Genomic DNA, 20,133 nt, shown 5'->3' on the forward strand with positions numbered 1-20,133 from the left:
ATCCTTGGGCTCCCAGCACAGCCCAGGGGCAGAATCCCCTCCAGAAACTGTTGTTTGCTTTCAGCTTTGCTCTGGAACATTCCCCAGGAGCCCCTGCAGCGGCTGCAGCCCGGCCAGGTGCCCGGGGCCACCAAAGCTGCTCTGGCAGTGCCCTCCTGCCCTGGGCAGGGCACACAACAGCCAAGGAAAGGCTCCTGCTGGGCTCAGGGCAGGCACAGGGCACTCCCCTGGCGCTGCCACGGGCACAGCAGAGCCGGCCTGGGCACAGCATTGGCACACATGTCCCATGAAATTCCAGCAGGGATTATGGCTCATTGTGTTATAAATGAGAAGCTTGACTAGGCCAATGTTCAGGCAGCAATCAATATATTAATTAATATGGTAAAGTATGAGCAATACAGCGCTGGCTACAGTGGGGGAAATTTTCCCTGCAACTGCACACTGATAGTTGAGGCTTACAGGTATTTATAGGGGTACTCATAAGATTTCTCAGCAGTTTCCATTCCCAATTTTTACGTCACAATTCTATACACTACTGTGATTTAGTTTTTCTCAGGATGTATCCCAGAAGGGAGTATCCCCAGATGATGGTGTCTGTCTTCTGAAAGAAGGAAGAAGTCTCTCAGCTGGTGAGGTCCAGATTCCAGATGGGTTCACCTTTTAATTGCAAATCTCATACCAGTGATATCCAGCTTCCCTTGGTGGAAACTATCGATCCTTGAGTAGATGTTCATCTTCCTTTGTTAAGCTGCTTTTCACTGTTTTGTTAATGTGTTGAGATAAGCATGTTTCCTTTTGATATCTTCTAAAGCTATAGTTTCAATGATCCTTACTACAAACAATATTCCAAAATGATACTTCAAAAGGTTATTATTGCAAACTCTTTTTAGCTAGAAGCAGAAAGTTCCTGTCAAACAGCAACATCCTTAAAGCTTTAATTCGAATGCTCCTAAATCAAGAATTATGAAGGTTAATTGTGAACAAAGGAGAGGTTCAAAGGCCTTCTTCCATGCTTTACTTCCTCAGTTATTTATTAGAATTGTCTTTATAACTGTCCCAGTCAGTTTCCACACATATCACAATCACAGATATACACGTTGCCTGTATGTACCTGACATGAAACATAGCTTTGTATTTCACATTACTACCTTTTTTCTTTTTGTTACTTTTAATAACATTTTCTTTATAACCTTTTAAAATTTTAAGCCTGCTTTACTTTTCTCCTAATCCTATCTCACAACAAAATAAATACATAAATATTCAAGTGACAATAAAACCCACTACACTCATGAATACATTAATTAAGAAATCTCAAAATTAGAAAAATCTTAAATTAACAAACCATAGCCACTACAATGTCATAATAAACCTTTTGCCAAAGTTTCTCTAATTTTCTAAAATTCCCAGTAAAGGCTGTTTTGAGCCTCTGAGAATCTCTTGCTGGTATTTCTCCAGGGAGGCCAACTCAAAGGACAAAATAATAGCAAGTCCTTTTAAAGGTCTTCTTGAGAGAGTTGTTTGGAGGAAACAGCTGCAAGAGGAAATCTGGGAGAAGGGGAAGGGCATAGATCCAGCTGCTCCAATTGAAGAGATGTCCTTAGACATGGCCATTTAACCAGGAGAGCTGGAAACACCTGAAGGAGGGGGTCATGAAATATTAGACTGAATGTTGGTGGCTCAAATAGAGGGGAAGATCAGTATTTCTTCTCCTGACATCAGTAAAAGAATCCATGAGATCCAGGAAATAATTTCCTGTTCCTGATGGGATAACTTTGCCATTTCTTAAATGTACTCAAGTGACCCAGGTAATAAAGGTTTGCTTGTATATGATGAAATATACAAGTATTAAAAGCTGTGCCCCTTTCCAGGCAGCCATCAGCTGTGTGCCCATGAACAGGCAGTGCCACTTGTGCCCTGAGGTGCCCAGCTGGGATTGGATCTCTCCGAGAGCACCTGAGGGAGAGCAGAGCACCTTGCAAGCTGCAGGTCCCTGACAGCCCCGCAGGGCTCCTGTCCCATCAACATCTGCTCTGCTCCAGTGTGAAACAGGGCCCAGCATGGTGCCGGGATCATCAGAGAGCTGAGGTGTGTGCTGGAATTCAATGCCCTCCCCATCCCGCAGCAGCCCTGCATTTCCCTGCTCCAGCCTTGGTCTGCAGCACAGCCATGGAGGCTCTTTGGGCTCCTGACTGTTCCTGCAGCCCCCAAGGGCAGCTGAGCTCTGCCTGTGGCAGTGGGGTTTTTTGAGGTTGTTTGGTCTCCTCTTGCACTGGGTTTGAGTATGTTTGGTCTTTCCCCGTCTGGTTGGGATAGCAATTTGAAGATGTTTAGTCTATGTTTGCCTCCTGTCTAGCCAGGGCACTTGCAGTGGTTTTTTCCCCATGCCTGGTAAGTTCCCTGTCAGTTCCGGGTTTCTCTCTTTGCTATGGGTTTATGCCTTTCCCATCTTAGCTTCTGACCTAACCCCGCCCCGATTTCCCGCTCTCTCTTACGCAAAAGCCGCTGTTTTCTCTGCCTCCCCGTTCTGTGCCACTGTCTGCCCTTCCAGCTGCACGGCTCCCGCGCTCTGCCGGATCCCGTGCCCCGCCGGCTCCCCCTCCGCAGCCGGCGCCCCTCTCCGCCCGGGAAAGGAGGTCACCCCGCGGGGCATCGGCCGCCTGGCTCCTGCCCGCGCCGCCGGCACCGCTGAGCCTCCCGTGAGCCACGGCTCCTGGCGAGAGGGGATCGCCCACACGAGCACCGCTGCTGCCAGCGCCGTGAGGAGAGAGACTGTCCCCGCCGCCAGGACAGAGACTGTCCCCGCCGTGAGGAGAGAGACTGTCCCCGCCGCCAGGACAGAGACTGTCCCCGCCGCCAGGACAGAGACTGTCCCCGCCGCGCTGCCGCTGCCTGCGAGTGCTGCGCCATCTTCTCACGCCGGCGCTGCTGCCACCGCGGCAAAGAACAGCTCCTGTGCCACGCTGCCGATTCCAAGCAGCGCCATCCTGGCGCGGGACAGAAATAAAGCGGCTCAGAGAGGCCAGAACAGGGTCGTTCCTTATTTCCTTTACAATGAATCTCAGAGGCTGAGCCCGCGTTTCAGCAGCCGAAGCGTGACCCTGCCGGCCGGCGGCAGAGGTCGGGCACGGCCGCTCCTGGGCCTGCCCAGATCGCCTGCAGGGATTGGGGCACGCTGGTGCACACCTCAGCTGTCTGCAGGGTGCACGGACGCTGCTGCCAAGTGAAGTTCGTGCTCCGTCAAGCGCTGCCGGTGAATTCGCACACTTTCTGCTTGCTGCAGCTCCCGGGAAAGTCAACCCCCTCCGTTCCAGACGTGAGAGGAGTTTTCTCCTGGTTCAAGGACTACCTCCGAGATTTTCGTTTCCAAGAATCTTGGGTTTCGTGAGTATTCCGGTGGCTGGGACGGACCGGACTGGGGTACCTTAAAATTGGGTGGGGGTGACTCCCGGGGATTAGGGGAGGCACAGTGCACAACACTAAAAACTCCTATGGCTGGTGATTCTTGGGTGTTTTTGTTTGACCTGGGAGATGGATGGAAAAGAACCTAGCAAATAGTCTCAGTCTGAGTTTTCTCGTGGCCAGGACGGACCCGACCGGGGTGCAATGGGGTACAGCGAGACTGTCTGCTAGGGAGAAGGAAGTTTATAACCAAATTGTGGATTCCTTGGTGGGGGAGGGTTTTGTTTATCACAGGTGTTATAAATGATAAGCTTGACTAGGCCAATATTCAAGCAGCAATCAATTTATTTATTAATGAATATGGTAAAGTATGAGCAATACAGCGCTGAGTAGAGTGGGGGAAATTTTCCCTCCAACTGCACACTGATAGTTGGGGCTTACAGGTATTTAGAGGGGTACTCATAAGCTTTCTCAGCAGTTTCTATTCTCAATTTTTACATCACAATTCCAGCTATCAGTAGCAAGGGATTTTTATTTTAGTTTTTTCAGGGAGAATGGGAAATTAAAAATACTTTTTCTTCCTTAGATGCTAATGTATCTTTTACTAGTTTTTCTAGGCTGTAGGATAATGATAAGTGCAGAACAATGTTCTTTTATGAAGCCTTATCTCCTTGTAACATTTCAGTTAAATGCCAGTTGATGTTTGGCTTCTCCTTCTTCAACTTTTTGGCTAAATGTTTCCTAAACCTCCAGTGGCTGTCTCAGCACCACACTGCCTGTATATCTGTAAAACCAGCTCATAAAGAGGAGGAGCATCCCAAAAGAGATTGTTTGGCTCGTTTTAGTTTGTTTATGTTTGGAATACGGAAAGTTCAGTTGTGTAATTCACAGTGATTCAAAAATGAATGAGGGAAATATCATTTGCATTTTCCCCATGTGTATGTCCAGTAGCAAGCAGCCTCTGCAAAAAACACAATACTGCTTTTATTCATCCATAATGTATCAAAACAAAATTGGTTAAAAGGCGAGATGTGAACAATTTAATGTTGGCAATGTGCTATTGGTACCTAGTTTGGGTTTTACTTTTTGGTAATTTAAATCCTGATCCTTCACATTCCTACTGGAGACCTTTAAGTTCTAGGCATGGATTAAATGCTTCTGAAAACCAAAATTTTGATGAAATGTTCACAGCCAGTGAATTGGGTTTTGTAATTGTATTTTCAAAACATGAATATAGAAATAAGCCTGCAAACACCAGCAAAATTAAAAACTACTTGGTTTGGCCAATGAAGCACAAGCAACCAAATGTGTTCAAACTTGTAGAGAATTCTTTGTTTTCATTTTCACAAGTTTCACTTGATTTCATGGAGGATCAAAGTGAACTAACAAAAAATAACTGCTCCCACAATAAACAGGAACAAAAGAAGAACAAATCCTTCCTCAACATAAAACACAGCTCCCCCTCCTCTGTCTATTGACTCTGACACACCTCAATATTTTGTTCCAACCAGTGCACAAAACGCCTTCTGAGTATGTTTATTGTACTTATATAGAGTGTCTGTGTGTGAAATTATATTTATACAAACACGTATTATTAGTTGTAAGTGTAGGCATGAGAATGTAGATAAATCTAATAATTTAGCATTACTAGCAACCTGACTGGGTGTTAGTTTCAGTAGTAGGCAGCTTAATAGCTGAGAGTGTTGAGAGGTGACATTTTTCACTTTTTTTCCCTGTTATTATTTTGCCCTGATTTACTGGGCAGGTTGCAAGAGTGGTGAAGTAGGTCATGGGGATTTATTGTTTGAAAATAGAAGTTCAAGGGTCAGAGATTGGATTGAGGCATGGATTGAACCCAAAACATCCTGAAAGGTGATGATTTAGAATTCTGTCCCAGTCTTGATTCCTTCTGTCTGAAACTCAGGAGACAAGTCTGCCTGACCTCTGGCAGCTTCAGTCTCACACATATTCCTCATAACTGTGTTTGTAATGGACCAAAAACTCCTGCGTGGCAAGGGAAAGCTTCCAAAATCCCAGAACAGACAAAACTGTTACTGCAGTGTATCCCATAGGATTTTCCACAGGATCTTCCTGTATTCACAAGCAACCATCTGATGATGTTTTGGAAAAAACCAGACTGGAAAGTCTCCTTTGTGAAGAGAGGAAGGTGTGAATATCAGCAGGGCAATGGGGTGGGAGGAGACTGGAACAGCTGCACTGGCCTTTCCTTTTCCTCTCAGCACTTTGCTGGAGGAGGATCACAGTGCCTCAGAAATTCAGATAATAATGAGGACACTGTGGAAAAACCCAGACTTGTAGAAGGTTGAGAAGGAGGTGAACAGCAGCTTTGGAGAATAGCTGTGTGACAGTGAACACTTAATGCAGTTCTAAGAAATAGTATCTGGCATGCACTGTTTGGGACTTGAAAATTGGGAGAAAATTTGAGATTTTCGTATAAAAATTGGTTGGGTGGGGTTGTTTGGTTGGGTTTTTTTTGGGTTTTTTTGTTTGTTTGTTCGGGTTTTTTTGGGGGGGTTTGGTTTTTTTTTTGTTTTGTTTTGTTGTTGTTGTTGTTGTTGTTTAATAAGGAAGCTTAAAAAGGAAAAATAAAAATCATTGAGCAAATAATTTTCCTGGGCCCATCTGGAGCATAAGTGGGAGAGGGAGCAGTGAGGTGGGTAAGATGGAGATTAGTATGGTGGATTTGGCATTTTTCTGAAGCAAAACAGATTCTTAAATGTCAAGAGTCAGGAGTATTAAGTGTTTAGGAAGCTGTTGAAGAAGAGAGTGGTGAGAGCTATATGAAGAGTGTGTGGTGAATTGCATGAAAAGATGAGTTTTAAAGAGCACATCTTCTGGGAGGCTGTTACAATTAAAATGGAGGACGAGGTGTCGGCTGAGATGTGTACTCTCCTTTTTTTCTTTGTGTAACACATTATTGCTGATTCCTGTGGAACGGTACAAGGTGTGAGAAAATAATTTTTTTTTTTTTTTCAGTCTATATGTGATCACAATTCAATTCCTAAGGACATTTGTATAGTATGATACACCTTAGGAAGTTACAATGTAGAAGAATTCAGATTGATACTGGCTTCAAGATACTCACAGCATCTGGTATGAGTGAGGATGTAGATTTCAAATGTTGTCCCTCCCTTGATGTCTCCAGTCACATTGGTCACATTCTTGCTGAATTTTGTATCACTTTTCTAAACTTCAGTGCTATACAACATTGGCACTGCTTTTCTGTCTGGCTCCATCTGTCCTTTCACTCCATCTGAGATATTTAACTTCAGTGTACAGAGGATTTGGCTTCTCACCCCCTGCCAGCTTTTCCCCAGGAGCCATAGGTGCTTTGCTCTTCCCTGCTGCTTTTCATGCTCCACAGAAAGGCACAGTTTTTGAGCCAGCCTTTGGCTTAATAGCCAAAACAACCTTCTGTGAAGCATGAAAGACAAGAGAGAGCAGCGGGGCAGCCCCAAGAGACAGATGGAAAAGAAGCTGACTTGGTGAAATCAGCAGCCAGGCTGTGCCCCACCTCACACAAACAAACCTGGCCACAAAGAGCAGCTCAGGACAGCTCTCAGGCTTGAAATCCTGCTGCTGAGCTTGGAGGGAAGAGCAGCTGGAGCTCCCTGGGAAGCCACTTTGGGCCAATGTCTCTCCCAGCTGTGCCCCACAAGGGCATTCACAGGGGCTGACTCACGCCCCTTGTCTGTGGAGGTGCCACCCTGCTCCACACCAAACCATCTGACTCACACGGGACAAGTCTAGCAGAGTGGCAAAACCTCTCATGTCTTTACTGTTCTTAGTACCAGACAGTAGTTACAAGATTTTCCAAGTCTGTGTAGATGATATAACTATACTTAATTGGGGCCTCTTTGTGATCACATGTCAATTGGATAAGCTCAAAACCCACCAAAGTACAAAGCAAAAGGTCATCTTACTGTTGCTTGTTCTGTGTGCTTTGGTTAGCAGTCAGATCAGAACTTTGGCTACTGGAATGGCCATTTTGAAACACAAATCTCTATTCAAATCAATAAATTATAACAAGAGTACACTCCAGTTTCTCATATTCAAGTATTTTTACAACTCTTAAGTTGCCTTTGTCCACAGTAATGGGTTTTTATTGCTTATACAATTCAAAGTGTGTGTCACCTTGGTCCAGAAAATGCTATGGACTCCTCAGTAAAAAAAATTGAATTATTAAGAAGCAGAAGCTCCTTCTTTCTCTTCCTTCTCTTCCTTTCTTTCTTTTTCTGTTTCTTTCTATCCTAACCAAACTGAAACCACTGGCCAGAGGAAAACAAATTTTAAAAAAGGAAGAGTAACAGAAATGGTTGATGTAGAAGGCCTTTATTTCCCTTTCATGCATGAAAAGCATGATAAATACCACAAGCATTTGTTTTGCAGCACACTCATTTGTTGTCTTCATGGACTCTCATTCTATTCCTTTGGTTGTATCTTTCAGAACACCTTGAGACTAATTATTATAAGTAAATATTACAATATGTGAATTTCTTCTGTAATAGAGGGTTTCTCTAAGTTTTCACATTGCAGCACAATAAATGCATTTTAAAAATGCCATGGAGGAATGAGGTCAGCTGTCAATATATTATGAAGTGAGTGAGAGTGGAGAAAAAAACCCCCATATTCTTGGCTACCACAACAACAGAGTTGTTTTGACAGGCTCAGCAGGCTCAGAGTGTGGCTCTGCAGAACGCCTGGGTGCACAGGGTGCTTTGCCCACAAAAGCTGAGGGAGAGGCTGGGGAAACACGAGGCAGAGTGCTGAATGGGTATGTCAGAGCCAGACTGTACAGGTGTGGATGTTTATGGGTGTTCATGCAAAAGAAAAGGGATTCCTGGAATGGCAAACATGCTGGAAGCACTGTGTGTTAACTCCTGGCTGGCTCAGTGCTGGGCCCTGAAGGGTGCTGGAAAGGATTCCAGACTTGGAGACCTTTGATCTGTCTCAGTCCAAGGTGACTGACTTGTACCAGCTCCCTACAGAGAGCAAAAGGCTGAAAGCCTGGCTTGTGTGTTCAGCAGCAGATGGAGGCTATAAATGTCTTCTCTATCACTAGGAAGGAGTGTTCCTCTGCTTTGTCCAAATGCAACTGATAGAAGAGTTCTCATGGTTCTCTGTCACTGGACAGAACTGCAAACTTTTGTTTCAGCATGTACATGCAGACTGATATTTATTTTATTTTATTTTATTTTATTTTATTTTATTTTATTTTATTTTATTTTATTTTATTTTATTTTATTTTATTTTATTTTATTTTATTTTATTTTATTTTATTTTATTTTATTTTATTTTCAATAGCAGCATTCAGGACTGGCTTTATGATTTCTGACTGAGGACCCTAAGTAAGTTTCCAGAATTGGAAGTGTTCAAACCACATCTCCTCTAGCCCATGCACAGAGGGAGGGGAATCGAGTGTGTCCTGTCCACAGTGCAATTTTAACTAGAAATCCTTTTTTCCATGGGTAGTATGGACTCCCAGAGCAGGTATTCAAAGCTCATGCTTGCTGGGGTTAACCTGAACATTTGCACTGGAAGGAATAAAGCTACTGCCAAGTGGTTTGTGGAAAGCCCACCAGAACATGGTGAGATTGTTCTGCTGTCCTTGTGCTGAAGACCTTTGTGTTCCAGGCACAGGAATTGTAATTTCAGCTAACTGGAAACACAAGACAGTGGCTCGTGGCATGTGGCATGTGGTGGCTGTTTAGCAATGCAGCCTGCTGTAAGCACTTCAGGTCTCTCTTCCAGACTCTGCACTCTTGTGGTACCAAATCCTGCCCAAGGAAAGTGCATCAGCACTCAAACTGCAGTGTGGGGGTGTCTGGTGCTGCCTGTGCTCCAGAATTTCAGCTGTGCTCTCAGTGCTTGATAGGAGACAGAAACCCTGGGGGCTCAGAGACACTCAGCTTGTCCCTCAGGTGATGTGGAACAGAATATTCCTAGGAATAAGGTCAAGCTGAAGAGGAAACATTTCTGTCAGCTCTTTCCATGCCCCAAAGAAGCCACATATCCCCATTCTTCCACACTGCAAGCAAGGAGAAAAGAGGCCAAAACATGTAAGATCATCAAACTGGTTTAGCTGCAGAATGAGAAGGAGATAGATAAGACACGTTATCATTTCTATTTTAAAAAGTTGGAAGAGTTTGCAAAGTTAGAGTATGAGGTGACACCTGGAAAAAGAAATCCTGATCCCTTCTGTTTTTCCCACACCACTTAGGTGACTGGAAGTGGTCAGCACCACTGAGTTTGTCATATTCCATAGAGCAATAGTTGGAAATTTTGTTTAAATCTGAAGCTAGCTCAGAATGTTTAATTTGAGCAAGTGTGTTTTGTGGTCAGTTATAGTATTTTAGTGCTTTTTACATAAACAGCTTCCTCAGTTTTAAAATGAACTTGCCCAGATACCAAAAACGTTGTCTTCTCCTGTGATATGTGAGGATGCAGTTCTTGTTCTAAACTTCAGTTCCTGGCAGCAAGGCTTTTACAGCCAGCTGACATGGCACACATCTGCCCTTCTATAGCATTTATCCTTAAAAAACCCTCCAAGAAATCTCTGGAGGAATTTATTACTGAATGATAATGGTTTCTTAAGAGAGGGAGTGGAGGTATAATCAGAAGTGGAAACACTTGAAGCAAGATCTCTAGAATCTACTGTTTCCTACTGTAATCTCACTTAGGAAAGCATCTGAAGTGTGTGCTTGAATCTTAGTAACTACACAAGCAATAAACACATTTCCTAAGAAAGAAGGACTGGCCCATGTACTGAAAATGTGGTGAATATTTTGAAGAACCATGTTCTGTATTAGATCAGTGACAGAAATTATGGTAATATGACAACTCTGCTTTACAGACTCTTTCTTTCCCTGTCAGTCTATGACTTTCATTATATTATCTTTTTGTCTTTCACCTGTTTCTTCACATTGCATGGGTTACTCCTAGGACATAGAAGAATCTTACTAGGCATGGAGAAAAGCCTTGTCACAAAGAAAAAGGTGCTGTTCTTTTAAAACATTGGTCTGGAAAAAGATGATATAGACTAATGGAATTTTTTTCTTAGCTCTCAATTGTCTTATTTATGCACACATCATTTATATATATATTGTTTGTTGGCTCCTTAAGTTACAGTAATTTCTTTAAGACATTGCTTAAGATGGATGTAGAGTGAAATGTATATAAAATAGTTTTCCAAAGTGGATAACAAAATGTCCAAATATTGTTTCAAATAAGCAGTAAAATATCTAAAGCCATGCCATAAATGCTGCATTAAAAGTGAGCTTTCTTCAAACCTTTTGGCATAAAACCATCACAACATCCTGCCAGGAAAAAAAAAAAAAAAAAAGGAATAATTAAACCTGATTTGGAGCATCATAGGAGAGAGAGCTGGGAGCTGGGTAGAAATTCTCTGTCCAACCAATTTCCTGTAACTCCACAATACAATTATGTGTGACAAAAAGGATTATTCCCTGGACCAGGTGTATTTGGTAGCGTATGGTGAGGTCTGAATACCTGCCATAAAATTGCTTCTTTTGGCCAGTTTCTGTTGCAGTAAATATTCCCAAATCTGGAATATCCAGAACATTGAAGGTGCCTTCCAATTTCCCCAGTGGCTGGTGATGCTGTCTAGCACACTAGCCTTGCTGAAAGGTGTTTGCTTGGTTTTAACAAGGAGATTCTCCAGGAGCTTTGGTGAGAAAGATACTGGTTGTTTTCTTTTCTTCTGGTTTATTCTTTCTCCTGTAGATAAGAAACAAACAGTGGTTTTGTGTGTCTTCAGATCAGTTGATGGGGCAGAGTGGGCATTTTAGGGCCACACACACATCCTAGAGATTTGTAAACAAGAACATGTGTGACAACTGTATGATAGAATGACATCTTTCTTTTCACATGGTCTGCTTTCCCTTCCTGTGTGAACTGCAGTCTTCACTGAATTTGCTTTTTTGCTTTGTTCTGAATGTCACCACGTACCACGAGCACTCCTTGGGTGTCACCCTACGGGGCTCATGCAATTAAGCTGTAATCGAGCAGCTGCACATCCATGGCAGGCTGTAGGGATACTCTGAAAATGTATCAGAGCAAACCAATGGACAGTTGTTTCCCTTGACTGGAAATTGCTATGCATTGATTTGAGCAATAATCCATGCCATGACACATATCAAGGACATTGGAGCTGTTGCCAGTCATTAAAAAGCTCCAGATTCCTGTAGGATTATTTTATATATCATATGAGAATACAGAGAAGTAATATTACATCACTTTTTGTTAAAATTTCCCATGAAAATCAGACCATTGTTCTTCTTTGGCTGGGCTTTTTTAAAGGATGACTAGTTTTGTAAAAAATAAATAGTATTTTTCCCACATATAAAACTAATTTCAGTGGAAAGTTTTCTATTATCAATACACTTGAATGGTGTTACACTAGATTTGCTTGGATTTAAATGAAATCAGAAACCTTCCAAAACACAACTCATTGGCTTTGCTCTCAGAGCTTGCTTTAAAGGTGTTGACATTGGCCTATAGGAAGGTAAAGAATTATGGTTAAATGAATGATGTAGTGATAAATTTTTATTTCCCCTTCAGTATTTTTAATAATCTGAAAACATTTAATGGCTATTTTGTGAGCTACCCATTAGTGATGTGAAATAAACTAGTCCTAATTCAAATTTACAGAAATAAGCACAGTTATTTCAACAAATAAACAGGAAATAAGTTTGTACAGTTAGCAGCAAATCCAGCCTTGTGAAGCAAAATGTTGCTCCAGGACAATTCCAGGTGGCCATAATCAGTGGCAAATTTGTTTTGGTGTTTGAGAAACCAACATCTCAGTAATTCAAGTATTTGTCAAGTACAGCTCAATAGAGAAACTCAACATAGAGATAAAAAGTACAGCACTTGCATTAGGTATTTTTTTTTGGTCTGAGAATAGTTTATTCATTGCTGAAGGTTTCCATTTCTAAATTTAGCAAGTTAGGTAGAAAACCCAACAATAATAGTACAGTACAAATGGAGAATTTTTATTCAGGGGAAACTGCATTTGCATGTAACGAAAAACAACACCTCACCAAAAAATCTGGATGGTTTAGGATGAATTGGGTAAAATCAACTAGCAATGGAAACATGAATTTTCTGCAGGAGGAAAAAAAAGTAGTTTTATTTTGATAAATATTTAGATAAAATGAAGGCAATCTGAATTTCACTTCTTCCAGCTACCCCAGGCTTTCATTGCAGAGCCTGTCAGCTGAAGGGAATGGTGTTTTCCTAGGACCAGAATATTTTCTCTGCAAGTGTGTCTTCAGAGATGCAGGAGCTATCTGAGGCTCCACTTCCATGGCTGTGTCATTTAACCACGAGAACAGACTCTTACCAGGGAGAATTGCCAAGGCTTGCTCCTTCATTGCTGCAGGCACCTGCAGAAATGGTAGTGCAGGGCATGGAATGCTCTGATCCCTGCAATACAGAGCCACGCTCACAAGAAAATAGCTCCAGTGAACAAGGACAAGTGGAAGGAAGGGCTTGACAATCCTGACCTACCAATCTCAGAAAGAATCAATCTGATTTTGAACTCCAGCGTGCAAAACTGGCACAAATATCAGCTCACATCTTTAAAAAGTCTTCATAACATGCAAATCCCAATTAGTCCTCACTGAGGAAAAGGCAGTGCTAAAATAGATTTGCCTACATTTTTAATTATTATTATTAAATTTACAGAACTTATGCTGACCAGCATATATTTCCTGTGAAGTGTGCAGATGATCTACATGCACACACTGAGGGAGGATTTTCCCCAAGGAATTATATAAAGTTTTATTGTCTGAAAACAGATGTAGTTATCTCTTACACTATGAGTAGTTTCAAAGGAGCAAGCAACACAGATTGGGTGACTTTTTAGCCCCTTAGCCCAGGCACAGGAAAGGGACACCTCTCTGAAGTCATGGATCATGCCAGCACATAATTTCACTTGCTTGAAAGCCTGAAGCCAAGGTCAAGATACACCAGTGTTATTCAAACCTTACTAACAACAACGTTGGAAACACTTTGCCAGGACTCTGCTTCAAAATATTTCCAGCATATTTCTGCCTAGAACATCTTCCTCTGTCCCATTTATCTGTTTAACACACTCTGCTCATTTCTTTCCCATCAGACCCTGAGAAGCCTTTCCCATTCCTGTTGTATCAGTACCTGGACATCACCTTCTATGCAACTCAAAGTAATAATAATAGTATATAGTATAATATAATATAATATAATATAATATAATATAATATAATATAATATAATTATTATATTGTAATAATATGCATTTTTAAATAGTAATAGTGTGTCCTTTTCTGCAGGCCTACCTTCTCCTGCCTTTGGTGCCTAGTTAGCAAAACATTATCTGTTATCAGCCCATCTTCTTGTTGTAATTAAGCTTGCAGGGAGGTTTTATTCCTCTGCCTGTGATGATCTTTGGTGCCCTAAATTTAATTTCTTTTCATAATCCCTACAGTAGCAAGCAGCACAGAGAAGTTTAACTAATAAAGTGTTGGAACCTTGGAAGCAACAAGAACTCGGCAGGAACACCCATGGGATAAGATAAATTATCGTGTTTAAAAACAAACAAGCAGGCACTATAAGCCTCAGTAGGGCTGTGAGCAGTGCTGGCTTTCCATTGCAGAGCCTTGCTGGCTTTTAGAAGAGGGATGAGGGGTGCAAAGGCAGCAGTAAAAGCCATGTGGGATAGTTTGGTTTGTTTTGATTTGTTTTTATGATGTTTTGGCGGGTTTTTGGAATATTTTGGTGGTGTTTTAGAATGTTTTGTTTTCTCTTGTGTTGTTTTTATTGTGTTGGCAGGTTGTGGAACGTTTGGATTCGTTTTGGCGGGTTTTAAAATATTTTGGTGTGTATTTGGAGTGTTTTGGTTTGCTTTCATTTGTTTTGATTATGTTTTGGCAAGTTATTGAATGTTTTAATCACTTCTGACTGGTTTTCTAGTATTTTGGCATCTTTTCAGAATGTTTTGATCAGGTTTGGCAGGTTCTAAAGTATTTTGTCGGGTTTTTGGAATGTTTGGCTTGGTTTTGATTTGTTTGTATGATATTTTGGCCGGATTTCGGAATATTTTGGCTGGTTTTTGGAATGTTTTGGTTGGTTTTGATTTGCTATTATGATGTTTTGGCGGGTTTTCAGAACGTTTTGGTTGGGTTTTAGAATGTTTTGTATTCTCTTGAGTTGTTTTTATTGTGTTGGCAGGTTTTGGAACGTTTGGATTCCTTTTGGCGGGTTTTAAAATATTTTGGCGGGTATTTGGAATATTTTGGCGGGTGTTTAGATTGTTGTGATTATTTTTGACGGGTTTTGAAATATTTTGGCCGGTTTTTAGAATGTTTAGATTTGGTTTGATTTGTTTTGATTCTGTTTAGCCCAGTTTTTGGTGTGTTTGGATTAGCTTTGGTGGGCTTGATCATGTTTTGTCAGGTTTTTTCGAATGTATTGATCACTTCTGTCTGGTTTTCTATTTTGGCGGGTTTGAAAATATTTTTGGATTAGTTTTGGCGGGTTTGAAAATATTTTGACTCTTTGCGCAGAGATGACGGTGCCGGTTGCGTTGCGCTCCGGGGCGCTCCTTCTGCGGAAAGACGCCTGGCAGCGGCACTTGGGACAGCTCCGCGTCTCCGTATTGTGCGTTTCTTGCCTTCTGCATCTCAGCAAAATGCTTTCCCACTAGGTCTAGCAAGGAGAAACTGTGCCAGCTGAGTAGATGTAGCCCGGCCCGCCCTTTGAAGTTGACAAGTTCTTGGCATGGCAGAGCCTCAAGGGAAGAGCAATGTTATCGATGGTACAAGCACAGCAAAGTTGTCCAAGAATACCTTCCATTGGAATGCTAATGGCAATTGAAGAGGCAGGCCACTATCTTCTAGCAGTTTGAAAGTTGCAGACACAGTGCAGGTGTTGTGCGGCTTCCTTCTTGGCCTCCTAGAAGGTGCCGCGCTCTCCGTCTCTTGCTTGCCAATAGGTTGCCGTGTTCCTCCTATTGTTTGGTTTGTTTTGATTTGTTTTTATGATGTTTTGGCGGGTTTTTGGAATGTTTTGGTGGTGTTTTAAAATGTTTTGTTTTCTCTTGTGTTGTTTTTATTGTCTTGGCAGGTTGTGGAACGTTTGGATTCGTTTTGGCGGGTATTTGGAATGTTTTGGTTTGCTTTCATTTGTTTTGATTATGTTTTGGCAAGTTATTGAAAGTTTTGATCACTTCTGACTGGTTTTCTAGTATTTTGGCATCTTTTCAGAATGTTTTGATCAGTTTAGGCAGGTTCTAAACTATTTTGTCAGGTTTTTGGAATGTTTTGGTTGGTTTTGATTTGTTTTTATGATGTTTTGGCGGGTTTTTGGAATGTTTTGGTTGGGTTTTTATGATGTTTTGTATTCTCTTGAGTTGTTTTTATTGTGTTGGCAGGTTTTGAAATGTTCGGATTCCTTTTGGCAGGTTTGAAAATATTTTGTCGGGTTTTTGGAATGTTTGGCTTGGTTTTGATTTGTTTTTATGATATTTTGGCCGGATTTCGGAATATTTTGGCTGGTTTTTGGAATGTTTTGGTTGGTTTTGATTTGTTTTTATGATGTTTTGGCAGGTTTTCAGAGCGTTTTGTTTGGGTTTTAGAATGTTTTGTATTCTCTTGAGTTGTTTTTATTGTGTTGGCAGGTTTTGGAACGTTTGGATTCCTTTTGGCGGGTTTTAAAATATTTTGGCGGGTATTTGGAATGTTTTGGCGGGTATTCAGAATGTTGTGATTATTTTTGACGGGTTTTGAAATATTTTGGCCGGTTTTTAGAACGTTTAGATTTGGTTTGATTTGTTTTGATTCTGTTTAGCCCAGTTTTTGGTGTGTTTGGATTAGCTTTGGTGGGCTTGATCATGTTTTGTCAGGTTTTTTCGAATGTATTGATCACTTCTGTCTGGTTTTCTATTTTGGCAGGTTTGAAAATATTTCTGGATTAGTTTTGGCGGGTTTTAAAATATTTTGGCTCTTTGCGCAGAGATGACGGTGCCGGTTGCGGTGCGCTCCGGGGCGCTCCTTCTGCGGAAAGACGCCTGGCAGCGGCACTTGGGACAGCTCCGCGTCTCCGTATTGTGCGTTTCTTGCCTTCTGCATCTCAGCAAAATGCTTTCCCACTAGGTCTAGCAAGGAGAAACTGTGGCAGCTGAGTAGATGTAGCCCGGCCCGCCCTTTGAAGTTGACAAGTTCTTGGCATCGCAGAGCCTCAAGGGAAGAGCAATGTTATCTATGGTACAAGCACAGCAAAGTTGTCCAAGAATAGCGTCCATTGGAATGCTAATGGCAATTGAAGAGGCAGGCCACTATCTTCTAGCAGTTTGAAAGTTGCAGACACAGTGCAGGTGTTGTGCGGCTTCCTTCTTGGCCTCCTAGAAGGTGCCACGTTCTCCGTCTCTTGCTTGCCAATATGTTGCCGTGTTCCTCCTATTGTTTGGTTTGTTTTGATTTGTTTTTATGATGTTTTGGCGGGTTTTTGGAATGTTTTGGTGGGGTTTTAGAATGTTTTGTTTTCTCTTGTGTTGTTTTTAGTGTGTTGGCAGGTTGTGGAACGTTTGGATTCGTTTTGGCGGGTTTTAAAATATTTTGGCGGGTATTTGGAATGTTTTGGTTTGCTTTCATTTGTTTTGATTATGTTTTGGCAAGTTATTGAATCTTTTGATCACTTCTGACTGGTTTTCTTGTATTTTGGCATCTTTTCAGAATGTTTTGATCAGGTTTGGCAGGTTCTAAAGTATTTTGTTGGGTTTTTGGAATGTTTTGGTTGGTTTTGATTTTTTTTTATGATGTTTTGCCACGTTTTTTGAATGTTTTGGTCAGTTTTGGCTGGTTTTCTAATGTTTTGGCATCTTTTCAGAATGTTTTGATGAGTTTTGTGGGTCTAAATTATTTTGGCGGGTTTTCGGAATATTTTGGTTGGTTTTGATTTGTTTTTATGATGTTTTGGTGGGATTTCGGAATGTTTTGTTTGGGTTTTAGAAGGTTTTGTATTCCCTTGAGTTGTTTTTATTGTGTTGGCAGGATTTGGAATGTTTGGATTCCTTTTGGCGGGTTTTAAAATATTTTGGCGGATATTTGGAATATTTTGATTAGTTTTGACGGGTTTTGAAATATTTTGGCGGGTTTTTAGAAGGTTTTGATTTGTTTTGATTCTGTTTAGCCCAGTTTTTGGTGTGTTTGGATTAGCTTTGGTGGGCTTGATCATGTTTTGTCAGGTTTTTTCGAATGTATTGATCACTTCTGTCTGGTTTTCTATTTTGGCAGGTTTGAAAATATTTTTGGATTAGTTTTGGCGGGTTTGAAAATATTTTGGCTCTTTGCGCAGAGATGACGGTGCCGGTTGCGGTGCGCTCCGGGGCGCTCCTTCTGCGGAAAGACGCCTGGCAGCGGCACTTGGGACAGCTCTGCGTCTCCGTATTGTGCGTTTCTTGCCTTCTGCATCTCAGCAAAATGCTTTCCCACTAGGTCTGGCAAGGAGAAACTGTGCCAGCTGAGTAGATGTAGCCCGGCCCGCCCTTTGAAGTTGACAAGTTCTTGGCATCGCAGAGCCTCAAGGGAAGAGCAATGTTATCGATGGTACAAGCACAGCAAAGTTGTCCAAGAATAGCGTCCATTGGAATGCTAATGGCAATTGAAGAGGCAGGCCACTATCTTCTAGCAGTTTGAAAGTTGCAGACACAGTGCAGGTGTTGTGCGGCTTCCTTCTTGGCCTCCTAGAAGGTGCCGCGCTCTCCGTCTCTTGCTTGCCAATAGGTTGCCGTGTTCCTCCTATTGTTTGGTTTGTTTTGATTTGTTTTTATGATGTTTTGGCGGGTTTTTGGAATGTTTTAGTGGTGTTTTAAAATGTTTTGTTTTCTCTTGTGTTGTTTTTATTGTGTTGGCAGGTTGTGGAACGTTTGGATTCGTTTTGGTGGGTTTTAAAATATTTTGGCGGGTATTTGGAATGTTTTGGTTTGCTTTCATTTGTTTTGATTATGTTTTGGCAAGTTATTGAAAGTTTTGATCACTTCTGACTGGTTTTCTAGTATTTTGGCATCTTTTCAGAATGTTTTGATCAGGTTTGGCAGGTTCTAAACTATTTTGTCGGGTTTTTGGAATGTTTTGGTTGGTTTTGATTTGTTTTTATGATGTTTTGGCACGTTTTTTGAATGTTTGGGTCAGTTTTGGCTGGTTTTCTAATGTTTTGGCATCTTTTCAGAATGTTTTGATGAGTTTTGTGGGTCTAAATTATTTTGGCGGGTTTTCGGAATATTTTGGTTGGTTTTGATTTGTTTTTATGATGTTTTGGTGGGATTTCGGAATGTTTTGTTTGGGTTTTAGAAGGTTTTGTATTCCCTTGAGTTGTTTTTATTGTGTTGGCAGGTTTTGGAATGTTTGGATTCCTTTTGGCGGGTTTTAAAATATTTTGGCGGGTATTTGGAATATTTTGATTAGTTTTGACGGGTTTTGAAATATTTTGGCGGGTTTTTAGAAGGTTTTGATTTGTTTTGATTCTGTTTAGCCCAGTTTTTGGTGTGTTTGGATTAGCTTTGGTGGGCTTGATCATGTTTTGTCAGGTTTTTTCGAATGTATTGATCACTTCTGTCTGGTTTTCTATTTTGGCAGGTTTGAAAATATTTTTGGATTAGTTTTGGCGGGTTTTAAAATATTTTGACTCTTTGCGCAGAGATGACGATGCCGGTTGCGGTGCGCTCCGGGGCGCTCCTTCTGCGGAAAGACGTCTGGCAGCAGCACTTGGGACAGCTCCGCGTCTCCGTATTGTGCGTTTCTTGCCTTCTGCATCTCAGCAAAATGCTTTCCCACTAGGTCTAGCAAGGAGAAACTGTGGCAGCTGAGTAGATGTAGCCCGGCCCGCCCTTTGAAGTTTCATACCCGCCCTTTGAAGTTGACAAGTTCTTGGCATGGCAGAGCCTCAAGGGAAGAGCAATGTTATCGATGGTACAAGCACAGCAAAGTTGTCCAAGAATACCTTCCATTGGAATGCTAATGGCAATTGAAGAGGCAGGCCACTATCTTCTAGCAGTTTGAAAGTTGCAGACACAGTGCAGGTGTTGTGCGGCTTCCTTCTTGGCCTCCTAGAAGGTGCCGCGCTCTCCGTCTCTTGCTTGCCAATAGGTTGCCGTGTTCCTCCTATTGTTTGGTTTGTTTTGATTTGTTTTTATGATGTTTTGGCGGGTTTTTGGAATGTTTTGGTGGTGTTTTAAAATGTTTTGTTTTCTCTTGTGTTGTTTTTATTGTCTTGGCAGGTTGTGGAACGTTTGGATTCGTTTTGGCGGGTATTTGGAATGTTTTGGTTTGCTTTCATTTGTTTTGATTATGTTTTGGCAAGTTATTGAAAGTTTTGATCACTTCTGACTGGTTTTCTAGTATTTTGGCATCTTTTCAGAATGTTTTGATCAGTTTAGGCAGGTTCTAAACTATTTTGTCAGGTTTTTGGAATGTTTTGGTTGGTTTTGATTTGTTTTTATGATGTTTTGGCGGGTTTTTGGAATGTTTTGGTTGGGTTTTTATGATGTTTTGTATTCTCTTGAGTTGTTTTTATTGTGTTGGCAGGTTTTGAAATGTTCGGATTCCTTTTGGCAGGTTTGAAAATATTTTGTCGGGTTTTTGGAATGTTTGGCTTGGTTTTGATTTGTTTTTATGATATTGTGGCCGGATTTCGGAATATTTTGGCTGGTTTTTG

Source organism: Passer domesticus, chromosome 10 (assembly GCF_036417665.1).
Source record: "Passer domesticus isolate bPasDom1 chromosome 10, bPasDom1.hap1, whole genome shotgun sequence".
Classification (NCBI taxonomy): Eukaryota; Metazoa; Chordata; class Aves; order Passeriformes; family Passeridae; genus Passer; species Passer domesticus.